Source organism: Mesocricetus auratus, unplaced genomic scaffold (genome assembly GCF_017639785.1).
Source record: "Mesocricetus auratus isolate SY011 unplaced genomic scaffold, BCM_Maur_2.0 Super-Scaffold_6723, whole genome shotgun sequence".
Classification (NCBI taxonomy): Eukaryota; Metazoa; Chordata; class Mammalia; order Rodentia; family Cricetidae; genus Mesocricetus; species Mesocricetus auratus.
In genome coordinates, this window is record NW_024429183.1 from 9,379,427 (window position 1) to 9,395,921 (window position 16,495).

Genomic DNA, 16,495 nt, shown 5'->3' on the forward strand with positions numbered 1-16,495 from the left:
AGTAAGCTTAGCAGCTTACAGCCTTGCCTCAGGGAAAGGCTTCCCCAGTGTATCGGCTCTGCTCAGGCAGGAGAGGGTCTTCCAGCTGGGGATGTTTGCCCAGTGTAGCAGTTTTGCTCTGGCATGGCAAAGTTGCTACAGTTCAGCTCTGCTCCAGGGAGTGTAACAACTTTGCTCCCTGGTGCTCTGCTCTGCCCAGGGTCGCCTCTGTTCCTCTGCAAAAGAAGATCTTCACCAGAAGCTCATCAAAGGGGTTTATTGGGAGGGAAGAATCCAGGAGAGTGGCTGCCCTCTGCCAGAGTGGCAGAAGACAGCCAGATAGCGCAAAACAGACACAAGCTGTTTATATAGGGTTTTCAGGATGGGGATTGGTCAGACTTCAATGCTGAGCTCAGATTGGCTAGAGTTCCTGCTGGATGATTGGTTGGTTTTCTGCACAGGATTAGGGTCAGATTTGGCTCTGGTTTTAAGGTCAAAGTATGTTTCTTTCTCTGGTCCTTTTTAGCCTTTTGGCTACAATTTTAGGGCCAGGGTGTATTTCTTTTACTGACTTTGATTCCAGGGACAAAGTGTGTTTCTCTAACCTTGGATTGCTCTAGCCAGAGCCTCTCCTGCCACCTGCTTTTGGTGCCATGATATCAAGCCACAGATATCGATAATGTATAGTGTCCTTCTGTTGAGGTTTGATCCTGAAACGGTCCTGCCAGGCTCATGATTTGAGTGCTTCGTTCCCAATTGGTGGTACCATTTTGGAAGATTCCGAAAACTTTGGGAGGTGGTAAATAGTTGGAGGAGATGGATTACTTGGTGGGGGAGGTCTAGTTGGAGTATTACCCTGGGGCTGCCTGAGTCTGCTGTCCCATCACCCTGCCTCCAATCCTGCTCCCTAGCTTGCTCTTCTAGTTAGTTGTTATTAACAATTTTACACAACCAAAAGTCACCTGGGAAGAGGGAAGAGGCCAGATTTGATTAGCCATTGGCTATGTCTGTGGGGAATTGCCCTGGTTATTTTTTGATGTGGGAGGGTCCAGCCAACTGTAGGAGCAACTGTTCCTTGGTCAGGTGGTCCTGGACTGTATATAAAAAAAAAGGTAGCACCCTGTCTCGTAAAACCAAAAAGAAAAAAGAAAAGAAAGAAAGAAAAGGTAGCTACAAGTGAGCCAGTAAGCAGAGTTCTTCCACGGTTTCTGCTTCAGCTCTTGCCCCAACTTTTTTCACTAATGGACTGTGACCCGGAAGTGTCAGACAAATAATCCTGTCCTCCCAACATTGCTTTTGGTCCCGGTGTTTGTCACAGCAACAGAAAGCAAACCAGCATGTGCGCTCTGATGAGAAGTTATCTACCCCATCGTTCCTTCCCCATCTTTATCTGCTAAGTCCTCTGAAACTGTAAGAAAATTTTATCCATTAAATCGTGTCTTTCAGGTATTTTCTTCAAACTGGTGTGAAGTCGCTAATACACAATACACCTCCAAGCTGTTGGTTCCTATGTGTGGGAGTTTGACTGTGACTGGCCCCCATTATCTCATAGGGAGTGACACTATTAGGAGGTGTGACTTTGCTGGAGTGGATATGGCCTTGTTGGAGGAAGTGTGTCACTGTGGGGTGGGCATTGAGGTCTTTTGTTTAAGCTTCACTCAGTGTCACAGCTAGTTGGCTTCCTGTTGCCTGCAAGATGTAGGACTCTCAGCTACTCCTCCAACACTAATTACATCTGCCTGCATGTTGCCGTGCTCCCGGTCATGATGATAATGGACCAAACCTCTGAAACCATTAAGTAAGACACCACAATTAAATGTTTTCTTTATAAGAGTTGCTGCTTTCTCTTCACAGCAATAAAACCCTAAGACACCATGGTAGAATTCTAAACATCTGGAAGATTCTGCTGTCCTACTACATTAACGGTTCCCTCTAGGTTCTTCAGTCACTGGCACCAGGATTTCTCCAACTCAGCACTACTAACATTTGGAGCCAGTTATAGTGGGACTGACTATCCTATGCATTGTGAGATACTTCCAGTAGCATGCCCTCTCCCAGTTGTGACAATCAAAAATGTCTCCAAATTAATATGTAGTGTGACAAGCCTCTAATTCTATCATGCAGGAAGCAGAGGCAGGAGGACAACTGTAAGTTCAAATCTAGCCTGGGATGTATAGGACAACCTTGTCTCAAAATACTAAATGGAAAAAATGTGTTCCTAAGTTGCTATGTAGGACCCAGTTAAGAAGCATACAATAAGCCAGGCATGGTGGCATGTGCCTTTAATCCCAGCATAGGCAGGGAGATCTCTGAGGTCAAGACCAGCTTGATCTACAGAGTGAGTTCCAGGACAGCCTGGCTACACAGAGAAAGGCCATCTCAAACAAACAAACTAACAAACAACAACAAAAAAGGATACATTTATGTTTACAGTAAAATAACAACTTACCAATATGTGTGATATGCCAAGGGTGCTATGCCAAGATTTATTTATGGTATCATAGAACAGTTTTCTAGGAGTCACAGAATGGGATACTATCCCTGAGGACTATCTCATAGGCTCTGAATGCAAAGTTCCATAACATTGTCCCATAGATTCTGAGAGTCCCCTGAAGGTCAGAGACACCTGACTGGCTGTTCTATACTCAAATAACAATTTCAAATGATTGCTAGTATGATCTTGTCTTCTTCCACCTCTTCATCCATCTTATTTGTTGACCACTATTTGAAGACTGACAAGTAAAATATGCAGGCGTTAGCTGGGGCTGTAGTTCGGTAGTAGAATATTTAACTCCTGGTACTGACAAATTAAAAAGTATAGGCCCCCATTGTTTACAGGGAGGTTTCCTGTGTCCCAGCAGTTGCTCCCAAATAGCCACAAGAGAATTACTATTAATAATAAATGCTCAGCTGATAGCTCAGGCTTATTCGTAACTAGCTCTTACCACCACTTAATTAACCCATTTCTGTTAATCTACCTGCTGCCACGTGGCTCACAGCTTTACCTGTCCTCCAGCATACCGTGCTCCCTCTGCATCTGGCTAACAGCTCCTCTAACTCCACCCTTCTTCCCAGCCTCCTCTGTATCTGGCTGTAGTTCTGCCTGTAGTTCCTGTCTAGCTAGCTACAGGGCAGTCAGTTTTTTATTAAGCCAATCTGAGTAACAAATGCTCACAGTGTACAAAAGGATAATTCCACAGCACTGTCCAGATGTATCTGTGAGTAAAGGTAAAGGGAATGTTTACTATTTAGTACATTGGTTATTTTTCTATTGTCTGATAAAGCACCCTGACCAGGGCAACTAACAAATGGAAGAGTTTAATTGGGTTTAAGGTTTCAGATAGCTCAGAGTCTGTGATGGTGGAGCAAAGGCATGTTGGCAGGTAGTTGGAGCAGCAGCAGCAGAGAGCTTACATCTTGACCCACAACTGGGAGGCAGCGAGCATACTAGGGATAGTAGGAACCTTTGGGAGCCTCAAAGCCAACCCTGTGACACACCTCCCCCAGCAAGGTCACACCTCCTAATTCTCCTTAAATAGTTACACCAACTAGAGACCAAGCATTCTAACATATGAACCTAGGGGAGGACATTCTCATTCAAACCCCCACAGTTAGAAAATGCCAGATTTGGTCACTTACGGTTTTAGCTTCACAATGCACTTATTATTTACTCCTTCTTTATTTATTTTTTTATTCCTTCCTCTATTCTCTTATCATTTCTGGCTCCTGGACTTCCTTTTAGTTTTGTCTCTGATCTAACAAGGATCTGTCAGCAGGTGAGTAAGATGATAATGAGCTTGAAGAATTTCAAGAGAAAGACAGCATCCTCAAAATCTAACCATAAGAAGAGCATACCACTGGCTTGTTTCTGTAAAAACATCTGAATCACAGTGGTTATTATTTAAACCTCCAAGCTTGTGGTTACCAAACTGCAAGCCAGATGGCTCCATCTGACTGTGTTTTAAATCCTAGTTCCCAGCAGTGATGTCTGCCTTTGAACTTTTTTTTTTTTTTGAGTAATTACTTTTTCACTAACAAGGAATTTGTGATAGGATGGACTCACTTTTGCTGAATAAGATTTGACACCACTCCAAAAAAAAAAGTATGCAAGAGGCACAAATTTTACTAGGATATCACTGGAGTCATAGGTCTCTAATTCATCGATACCAGTAAGTTGATAATGTTGACACACCCTGCCCAAACACTCTGCAGACCTGATTTAACTTAAATCAGGAGTCCTTGTAAAAGTCAAGCTTGTTTTTTTTGGTGAAAATGATGAAGTCTGGGAAACTTCCTGATATTTCTGGCTACTAAAAAGGAATGTTTAGACCTAGAGTGGAGGCTCTCGCCTGTAATCTCAGTACATGGGAGACTGAAGCAGCAAGTCTCAGGCTAGACCAGGCTTCATGACAAGTCAACCTGGACCTCAATAATAATAAATAATAATAAGCAAGATTTCTGGGGAAAATTCCTGGTCAGTGTGACCTTACTTAGAAATGTCACAGGTGCAAATTTGAGTCTGGAGTTACCAGTTCCCTGTACCTCTTTATAATAAATTTTACAGAGACACACATTTATTACAGGAAAAGGGGTCATTTATTAAGAACAGGGTTCAGAGGAGCCTAGAGGTGTGCCAGGCCCCAACCTATGGCCTTCCTCCAAAAGAGCAATAAGGGAAAAGGGCTAAGACAAAGTCTGCAGTAAACTTTCATGGGCCATTAACAAAGCACCCACTTCTCCCAAGCTCATGGGGCTTTTCTGAGCATGCTCTTTTTGTTGATTGAAGCTCAGGTAATTTAAGGGCTCCCAGTCTTTCCTTCTCTGCTATCTTTTATATGTTGATCTCTGGACCCTCCTCCATAATTTCCTGTTTTCCTGTCTCAGTAATATGCATTTGTGTACATGAATTGAAACATGTGAATGTGGGAAGGGCTATCTAATACCAAAGTCAAAAAACAAAACAAACAAAAAAGGATAATGACAAGGTACAGTGACTACACCTTTAACCCCAGCGTTCTAAAGGTAGAGACAAGTGGATCTTTATAAATTTGAGGATATCCTGGCCTACATAGTGAGTACCGAGTTAACTAGTGGCTATGTGGTGAGGTCCTGTGTAGTGATATTTTGTTTGTAATCTAACAAACGACACTTGACTGAAGACCAGAGAAGCAAAACAGCCAGCCACTAGAGCGTCTCCCCTCTACCAGTGCTCAGACCAAAGGGACCACCCTGTCCTCTGACTGCATCTCCAGACCTCACTGCTCCTCAGACTGCCCAGACTGCCCTGAGAGGTATAAAGTGTGTGAGGTTGAGAGATATCAAAAGATAGTTTTGGATGGGAATCCAAGTTATGACAGAAAGTAAATTAGGTACAACATTTTGAACTCACCAAGATAGGATAGATAATGGTGTATTTTCTCTGAATTTGTCAAATGCAAGTGTAATAGGCAATGTTGATATAATTATTGCCTGAATATATTGTATATAGTTAGTTATTGTACTTATTGTATATAGTTTTTCTTATATTAGTTATAGCCATCTTTTTATTTTAGATAAAAGGGCGAAATATAGTGATATTTTGCATCTAATTTAACAAATAAAGCTTGCCTGAAGATCAGAATGCAATGTTAAGTCACTAGTTAGCCACATACCTAGTTAAGAGCTAAGTCACTAGTTAGTCACACATCTAAGCCACTGGTTAACCATTGATGACAGGCAGTGGTAGCCACACCTTTAATCCCAGCACTCAGGAGACAGGCAGATGGATCTCTGTGAGTTCAAGGCCACCCTGGGCAACATAAGAGTGAGTTAATCTAAAAGAGAAAGACAGCTCACGCCTTTGATCCCAGCATTTAGGGTGACACACCTTTAATTCCAGCACTAGAGAGGAATATAAGGCAGGAGCTCAGTGCAGTCTAGGCAGTCAGAGGGCATACCCCTTCATTCTGAGCATTGGTAGAAATGAGAACTCTCTAGTAGCTGGCCACTTTGTTTCCCTGGTCTTTGGGAAAGCTTTATTTGTTAGATTACATACAAAATGTCACTATAATCCTGTCTCAGAAAAGAAAACCAATGTCTTAGTTTTCTTAGTATTCCAAAAGAAATTAGGAAACAGAAATACATAGTGGAAAATGTATTTGTTTACAGGTATGCAAACTAGGAAGAGAAAGGATCTAATTTCTCTCCCTGCCACCTGTGGCAGTCTTATTTACAGAAAATCATGACACAAAAGCCAGAAGCTCTGTGGATTTTGCTATGAGACAGTTTCAACAGTCCACTGGGGAGGGGTGATTTGCTTCCATGTAGCCCTCATTCTCAGAATGGAGAGGCTGTCACAGTTTAGCAGCTAATTCTGTTGCAAGGTGTGGTGGCAGATGCCTGTGATACCAGCACTCTGGAGGGAGGCAGAGGTAGAAGGATCAGAAGTTCACGCCCATTCTTCACTATATAACAAGTCCAAATACAACCTGGGTTGCATGAAACCGTTTCAATAAGCCCACAATCAAAAATAGTCACTATGGTTACAGCATGAAGGTTCCAAGACAAGGGAGAGTTTCAGTATTAGGGTTTCCAGTAATTTGTCACTGATATCTAATGAATGACACATACAAGGATATAAGGTGAGTGACAGTGACCAAGCCTCAAACTTCTCTTAGTTTGTCTGAAAGATAAAAACAATGTATCTGGGGCTGGAGAAATGGCTTAGTAGACACACAACCACTAGAACTCCAGTCCAGGGCCTCTGACGTCCTCTTCCGGCCTCCACAGGCACTTGTCCTCATGTATACACACATAAACAGGCACACATAATTAAAAATAAATCTTTAAAATAACAAAATAAATTACTGCCTTCCTCGAGCAGTGTTGTATCTGTCAGAGTTCAAGAAACTTTATCAAGAAAATAAATAGAAATAGTGTTTTAATAGAAATTTGGAATTTAAAGAAGAGGTTTGTTATATAGGGAATTTAAAGAGGAAATATTCTACAGAAAGAAACCATTGGGTTGGTTCACGTGTATAATTAGGTATGTGTCATACTATCTATTTTATTTTATAATTTTATTTATATTATCTTTCTTATTTTATGCATATGAGTGTTTTGTCTGCACGTATGTGTGTATGTATGTATGTATGTATTTATGTATTATGTATGCATTCACCATGTGCATGCCTGGTGCCCAAGGAGGTCAGAAGAGGGTGTCAGACTCCCTGGAATTGGAGTTACAGATAGTTATGAACCACCATGTGATTGTTGCAATCCAAACCAGGGTCCTCTGCAACAGCAGGAATTGTTCTTAGCCCCTGAGCCCCCTCTCTAGCCCCTTTATATTATTTCTTAAATTGTCTTGAACAGACAGCTTTCTTGAAGTCCTTTTTTGTTTTTGTTTTTGTTTTTGATGTTCAGATGATTGACAGACCCATTTGGACCAACTCCTAAGGGGCAAAACAGCATAATTTCTTTGTTCTTTATCAGAAAGCCTCAAGCTAGATAGTAATTTTTAGGATCTTTTGTAAAGTTTATACAAAAACAACAATACCAAAAAGAAAAAAAAGCAAGCCTCAGCCCAGAGTCACAGATAAGATGTCAGCTGATTCTTTCTTTTGACCAAAATTCAAAGTCTTGGGGTTTCAATTCCTGGCTTAACAAGTTTCTGATTATGAGAGAGGGGTCCCTCTTCAATAGCCTTCAAGGCTGCTAAAAATCTACCTAGCTCCCTAAGAGATCAAACACTTAATTTTATAGCCAGTCCATATCTTTTGAAGAGAGAAATAAGTTATTATTAAGACTGGGGAGATGGCTCAGTGGGTAAGGACTCTTGCTCAGCAAGCATAAAGACCTGAGTTCAACTCCCAAGCACCCACATAAAAAAGCTAGGCATGGCTGAGCTTAGGAATACCTGTAACCAGAGCACTGAGGTGGGTGCAGATGCCAAGAACTCTCACCAGCAAGCCTGGCTATTTATGAGAAACCTATGTGAAGGCAATAAGGTGGAGTGTTGGAGGAAGACATCCTGGCGTCCTGCTCTGACCTCTTCCTGTGCATGCACACATGCACAGGCATGCACTGCACAGATAGACTGCACTCACAATGACTGCATTCTTTCTGCTTCCTGTTGCAAGGGTCTCTGCTCTGCTTCCTGTCATGACCGCTCATGCGGCCAAGTGACCATGGACATGTGATTTCTAAAGCCGTGAGCCAAAAGTCCTTTAAGTTGGGTTCTGGGTAGGGTTTTTTGTTTTTGTTTGTTTGTTTTGTCACTCTAACACTAACTAGAGTCACTTGGTAAGAGATAATAGCGGTTAGCCTCTGGGCATGCCTATGGGGCTTTTTCTTGATTTATAATTAATGTGAGAATATCCAAACTACTACAGTGGTGCTACACCTGGGCAGGTGGTCCTGTGCTATTTGTAGAAAAATAGGCTGAGCAAACCATGAAGAACAAGCCAGTAAGCAGCATTTCTACACTTCAGGTTGCTCCAGGTTCTAACCTTGGCTTTCTTCAGAGATAGGCTATAAACTATAAGGTATATGATAAAACAAACCCTTTGCCTCAAAGTCCGTTTTTGAACTGTATAAGCAGGTTGTTTTCCAGCGACTTAGGAGGAAGGACAATGGGGATCAGAAATAAGGAAAATAGGAAAGCAAGCATATTAAAAAGTTTAGCATCTAATCAAGCAATGGGGACATACGCCTTTAATCCCAGCACTCAGGAGGCAAGCAGATCTCTGAATTCAAGCCAGCCTAGACTACAGAGAGAGTTCCAGGGCAGGTAGGGCTACAAAAAGAAACCCTGGTCATAAAACTAAAGGAGGAGGAGAGGGAAAAGGAGGAAAAGATCCAATACACAGTTACAGGGGGAAAATAAAACAGAGTCATGAAAAAGTTGTCACACAATGAGACAATGTCAGCGAGAAGCTAATCAAGCAATGCTGCCCAAAGGGAACACAGGGTATCTCAAGTGTATTATAGAACAAGCACACAGAGGCCTTGGGGGTAATAATTCCAGTTTCTTCAAGAGGAAAAGTCTTCACTCCTTCAAGGCTCTGGCTCCAGCCTCAGACGGAACCTTGCCATGCCTGCCCTTGAAGAAAGGGCACAGACCTAGGTTGCCTCCATTGGGGCCTCTGAGAAACCTTGTATTATGATGCCTGGATCTCAACAGGTTTTGGTCAGTGTTTAATCACAGCAACAGAAAACAAACTAGACTAAGTTGTTTGTTCAGATATTTGTCCTAGAAATGAAAAGCCGATTAACAAATTAACTGACACAGATCTGTTAACAGAAAACAGATTTCACAAGTTACAGCAGAGTGCAAGGATGGCCACTGTGGATATTCAGCCTCAGACCCAAAAAAGTTCTGACACATGCAAGTTTTGCAAGGTTACTGTGACCAGAAACAAAACAACTTGATTCTCATGCTTTCTCCCTTTCAATTTGTTTAAATGTTGCCCAGCAGGTTATACTGGCTAGCAATGCATAAGCCAACAGATAGTTCAGAAATGTAAGAAAGAGTGTATGGGAGGAAACTTAAAAGACCGTGGAACTCCACATCTGAATCCAAAAGCACCAGAGGCATTTTCAAAGAAGGGCATTCTGGGCAAGCAGCAATCTTAAACTTCAGGGAGAGAAAAATCTCCTTTGTGTGAGTGGTGTGTGTGTGTGTGTGTGTGTGTGTGTGTGTGTGTGTGTGTGTGTGTGTGTTAGTACATATAGAGATTCATACAAGTGTGAACCTCTGTGTGTACAGACAAATGGAGAGGCCATGGGTTACTATTGGGATGTCTTCCTCAATAACAATTTATTTTTTGAGACAGTCTTTCAATAAACCTTGAACTTACTTTTTCACTAAACTAGCTTACCTGTGAGTACCTGGATTCACCTGCCTCTACCTAGTGAGTGCTGGAGTTATAGGCATGTATCACCATAATGATTTTCACTTGGGTTTGGGGATTTGAAGTCATGTCCTTATACTTGGGCAGCAAGCACTTTATCCTCTGAGACAACTCCCCTGCCCAGAAATCCCCAATTACATATGCATGCATATTTTTCCTGCTATCTTTGGAGCCCACTTTCCCTATGCATTTCTACTGCATTCTATATTTACAGTAATTGTATAACTTTAGCCTCCCCAAATCCTTTTTTGTTGAGGTGTGTGTGTGTGTGTGTGTGTGTGTGTGTAATACAATGAGTTTTTTTTTGTTTGTTTGTTTTTACGAGACAGGGTTTCTCTGTATTGTTTCGGAGGCTATCGGTCCAGCCCGGCCTCGAACTCACAGAGATCCACCTGCCTCTGCCTCCCGGGTGCTGGGATTAAAGGCATGCGCCACCACCGCCCGGCTTTACAATGAGTTCTTTATGGTACCAGCCATGCAGAAAATGTTTAAGACTTAACCTGCTCCTTTGCTAGGGAGGAAAAGTCAATACTGCTAATCACACTAAGATTATTATGTTAGCAATGAACCAGAAACAGCCAAGACGAAATTGTAGTCTCAAGTGTTGCTTTACCAATGACAAGGGCATAGGTGAGTGTGTCTGAACTCCATGGGTGTTTATTCAAGCATGTCCAGATTAATTCATCTAGAGATGCTGGTATTTATTTGAAATTGTCTATGTTAAGAAAGTAGTTTTTGCTGGCCTTAGTGGTGAACACCTTTAATTCCAGTACTGGAAAGTTAGAAACACACAGGTCTCTATGAGTTTGAGGCCAGCCTGGTCTACATAGCAAGGTCCAGGCTAGCCAGTGCTACAAAGTAAGGTCCTGGTTTTGTTTTTGTTGTTTTGTTTTATTTTTTTAAGTATTTCTAACCAAATGAACTTAGTACCAGTCAAAGGCCAAACAACAAATTTAAAATACCAGTAGCTCTGAATGGCTGAATAACCACCAGCAAACTAGACAGGGAGACCATCTCAAGCTGGTAGCTCTCTGGTTAAAGTGATTTTGCCATTAAGCAATAGCCTCTGATTGCTTGAACTGCTGGCTCATCAGTAGAAGTCTTCTCTAGTTTTGGCAGTTGTGGTTGATGGGGACTGAGAGAATCCGCACCATAGACATCACAGAAGTGCAGAAAGGTCGTTCTGAACTAAGGACAGACAAATCCATGTACACATCAAGGATCCTTTAGCTATTAGCTAACTAGGAAACTTGTCCAAGTTAACTGGGGCACATTAACTTCTCCAGGGTTCATTTTCTCTTTTGTAGAGGTACATTATGTAATGCCTCTCTAGGTTATTATGAGTATGGACTGAATCAGTGTCCACAGACTGCTTAGCTGACGCAGAAAGACATGTGATGATGCAAGCTACTCTTGCCTCATTGCTTGGATTTTGTGACAACAATGGTTTTACTAGGTGGGGGAAGGAGCATTTGCATAGAAGGGAGATGTGCTAACTACCTATCTATTAGATAAGATGTGTCCACTCATGCAATAGTCGCATGATTTTTATGGATATAATCAACTTCTCTCTGATTGGATGTGAGGCCCATTCCACAGGAAGGAATTTGTGTCTAGTATTGTAATCCTGATTAAGATCCAATGACTGGGGAAGTTTGAGGCATCAGTGGGGCAGCAGGTGCTACGATTTTGTTAAATGGACTTGTGCTTCTCAAACAATGTCCTCCACATTTATGCTTTTGCCCCTAGAAGACTGTCTTTGTCATTCTTATTCAGTCATGGAAGAAAACTCATTTCTTGAAATGAAAGTTACACTGCAGAGACAGATAACTAATAGTCCAGCTCCTGAATGACACAGGACTATGGATGTGGCATAATGCTCCAACACCTAGTCATAAATGGAGGAAAGTCTTCAGACGCTTGTATCATCCTCTTCAAGACTCAGGACACATCATGATAAGAGTTAGAAGAAAGAAAAGAGCATGTGTAGTGAATTTCTTCTGAATTGAAACACCCTATCCTGTACTAAAAATCCTTAAGACTCAGGAAGTAACTCGTAAGTTTTAGAAATTCCCTGAAGCTTACAAAATTCACAAAGCACCTCTCCCAGAGTTATACAAGCAGTAAGAAAACCCCCAAAAATCTGGGGAGAGGAGACTATGTGTCCTATTGAGCTGTTAGTTGTGCTGAGAGCTCCAGGGATACACCTTGTATGAGTCAACCCCTATTCCAATGCTGGGATGGTTTATCTATAGCTTTTGATATTTGTTCAAAATTGACTGTGTTAAGAAAACATTTTTAATCGAATGAGTCTTACAGTATAGTCAATAGTCAACCAACAACCACCCAGAACAAGTGAATAACCACTAGGAAACAACACTAGGGAGGCTATGTCAGGTTGACAGCTCTCTAATTAAAGTAGCTCTGCCATTAATCAATAAAATGTACTTTCTCAACCTGCTTATCAACAAAAAGTTGCTGTGCTTTAGCTGTGGGATTTTGGGAACTGTGCTGGCGATTTTTTTTTTCAACTTGAGACAAGCTAGGGTCATCTGGGAAAAGGGAACCTTAACTCCATAAAACGGGCCTATAGGCAAGTCTGCAGGGCATTTTCTTAATTATTGATTAATGTGGGAAGGCATAGTCTGCCGTTGGTGGTTTCATTCCTGGGCAGGTGGTCTTAAGTTGCACAAAAAAAGCAAGCTGATCCAGTCACGGAGAGTAAACCAGTAAGCAGCATTCCTTCATGGCCTCATTTCAGTTTCTGCCCGCAGGTTCCTACCTTGAGTTCCTGTCCTGACTTCCCTTCATTTTTTTGCAGTGTTGTTTTTATTTATATCCGTGTGTGTCACAGGTGTATTGGTGCCTGTGAAGGTCAGAAGAGGTTAGGAGATGCCCTGGAGCTGGAGTTACAGGTGGGGGTGAGCCAACTGCTGTGGGTGCTGAGAACAGAACTTAGAACCTCTGGAAAAGCAGTAAGTTCTCTTAACAACTCAGCCATCTCTTCAGCCCCCTGACTTCTCATAAGCTGATTTTAGTCACAGTGTTTATTTAAAAAATTAGAAAGCAAATTTAAAGTAAGTAAATAAAGGATTTTAAAAGTAAATAAACACAAAATATTAATGTTTGGATCCTTAAGTAAAATTTCAGCCATAAACTGTTTTTTTTCTTTCTGTTCTCCAAAGTGCTCCACAGTGTGATAGATTGGTTTCATAACACACACACACACACCCACACACACACCCACACCCACCCACACACACACACACACACACACACAGAGTGTACACATGATGCTGTTCTGGCTTGTTTTCTGTTACTGTGATAAACACCATGACCAAAAGCAGCTTGAAGTCAGAAAGGTTTATTTGGGTTATGCTTCCAGGTAATTATCATTATCAAGGGAAGCCAGGGTCAGAACTTGGAGACAAGAACTGAATGAGAGGCCATGGAGTAACAAGGTTATTGACTTTGTCTCTTTGACTTGTATTCAGTTACTTTTCTTATATACCCCAGGCCCACCTGCCTAGGAATGGTACTGCCCACAGTAGACTAAGCCTTTCTTCATCAATTCACTGTCAAGAAAATAACCCATGAATATGCCTACAGGATAATCTGATAAAAGTGGATCTTAAATTGAAATGCCCTTTTTCCCAACTGTGTGAAGTTGACAACAATAATAGCCATCACAGGTGACATTTCTTGAGTGTTCATACATTGTCAAGCCAAATCTTATTTCAGTGATCCGTCCTCACTGGTAGATAAGGAAGCAGGAGCTAAAAGTTATTCGTATCTGCAATCACACCAGTAGGGCAGATTCTAGATCTTCTGACAGCAAATGTCCTGACCTTGTTGACTCTGGACCTGATGTTATAGTCCAGTCTCTGATACCAGATTATAGCTCCCATTTGCTCCCCACTTGCTTGAGAAGTTTGAAGGTAAGCATTTCTATTTGTGTCTTTGTTTTTGTCTTCGTTTCTTGACCTGATAAATCACTGTGATCATTCTATTCAATTATTTCAAGAGCAAAGAGGGATGTCTGGGGATGATTCCCTAGTTTGCTTTCCTGTTGTTATGATAAACACCAGGACAAAAAGCAGCTTATTAGAGATTTATTTCGGTGTATGATTCCTGGTCACAGTCCAGCCTTGAGAGAATTCAGGCAGGAACTTAGTGAACTGGAGGAGAAACCATGGATGGCATTGCTCACTGGATTGCTCCCTCTGGTTTATGCCCAGCCAGCTTTCTTACATAATCCAGGACCTCTGTACAGAGGGCTGGCCTTTCCACATCAGTCAAGACAATGCTCCTACCAACGTAGCCACAGGTTAATCCTATCTGTATAATCACTCAGTGGAAACTCTCTCTTCCCAGATTATTATAAATTATGTCACGTTGACAATAAAAAGCTAAGCAGGACAGATATTGGCCAACCTCTCTGCCTTAGTTTCTTTTCTAATGCTACAACAAAACACCACAGCAAAGACAAATTCTAAAAGAAGGCATTTACTTTGGGCCTTCTTTGACTTGTATTCAGTTACTTTGAAGTTTCAAAGTTTCACACCACTCGAGGCTTGCTTTCTCTGTTTCACACCTGTAGCTAAAAATTCTGAAACAATGCTAATAATTGTCTACTTTTGACATTTTTGTAATGTCATAAGGAAAAATCACCATTTTATCTGTGCTTGCTTCATACTGTAGTACAGAATGTCCTAGGAAGAAAAATGCATCACAGGCTGGCTTTCACCTTGTAATTCTCCTGCCTTATCCTCTTGAACTCTGGGATTACAGGTGTGAGCCACCATGATCATCTTGACACTCTGTGTGTGTGTGTGTGTGTGTGTGTGTGTGTGTGTGTGTGTGTGTGTGTGTGTGTATACCTGCTTGTCTGTTTATGGACCACTTGCATACTAGAGCCTACGGAGACCAGTAGAGGACATCTAGCCCCCTGGAATTGAAGTTGTAGACAACTGTGAGCCTCTCTCAGGCTGCTAGGAATCAAACCTAGGTGCCCTGCAAGAGTGATAAGCACTCTTAACTGCTGAAGTCATCTGTCTGGTCCCCCTTCTTAGCTTTCTAACCTAAGTATTTAATGCCATAAATTTTCTCTCTAAATGTTGCTTCATTTCATCTCATGAATTTTGATATGCTGTATTTTCATTTTAGTTTTAAATATTTTCTAATTTCTCTGAAACCTTCTGTTTCACTTGTTGTTTATGAAGAAATATGTCATTGAATTTCCTAATATTTAGAGATTTTATAACAATTTATCTGTTATTACTTCCTAGTTTGGGGGATGTCTTATTCATCAACCAATAAGGGAAATAAGAGAATATGTATGTATAGAAATAAGAGAAATGTATGTACAGAAAAGCAACCCCTATCATAGTTTAGTAACACTGTGATTAGAGAACATACTTTAAATAACTTAAGTGTTTTAAGGTTTGCTTTGTGCTTCATTTGTGGATGGCTTCTGTGCTGTTGAAGAGAAAATGTGTTTTGTCAAGTGAATACTTTTATAAATGTCACTCAAATCCAGTTGATTGATAGTGCTGGTTGGCTTTCTATCCCTGCAGATTGCTTACCTGTTCTATCAATTACAGACAGTAAAATTGGCATCTCAAGCAGTAATTAGGGGTGTTCTATCTTTCTTTAATTTCCAGGAGTTTTTGCTTTAAGCATTCTGTGATTATGTTATTAATGTTAACATCTCATTATAAATGTTAGAGTCCTGAAATTTTGGTTTGTTCTAACCTCACGATGTCCATCAATAACTTCGTTGCCATGTTATGTATCTTCAATCTGTGGGTGTTTTCATGGCTGTCTACTCTGCCCATACACTGTATTTGCTCTGTTTGATGGTTTTGTTCTGCATCTGTATGTGTTGTTGAATTTCAGCTATGAATTCTTCTTTGACTCATTGCTTGTGTTTTCAAGTCTCACATCTACATGAATTTCCCTGTTTTTCTTCCCCTATTAATTCCTAGACTCCTCTGTAACAAGAGAGTGTCCAAGGCTTAGATGACTCTCTGGATCTCCCAGCTTTGCTGACTAGAACACACCTCTCTTGGTCGGATTGGCTCTACTTCCTTGGCAGGTATCCCACAGCTGTGATAACTGCCAATAACTTGGGGTCTCGAATACAATCCAGACTTCATCTTCACAGCTCCATGCAATGGCCTCTCTCTGTACCCATTTTTCAGATTGGATGTAAACTCTAAGCCACTGCTCCAGCGCCATGCCTACTGCCTGCCTGAATGCCTGCCTGCCAGCCACCATGCTATCCACCATAATGATCAAGTACTCACCCTCTGAAACTGTAAATAAACCCCATTTGAATTCTTTCTTTTTGTCACTTGTCTTGGTCATGGTGTTTCTTTGCAGAACAAGAACAGTAACAAATGACTAAGATGGTTTCATAGGGATAAAGTCCACCATGGCAGGGAGGTAAGGCAGCAGACAGCAGGCATGGTGCCAGAAACAGGAAGCTGAGAGCTCATCCTCAACCACCACCATGAAGGACCAAAGTAGCCCAATCAAGGATGCTAAAGAAGGTGCCATATGGATAAAATATGTGTTGGTGGCCTACTCTGCCAATGGCCTTCCCCCACACCTGCTCCTGG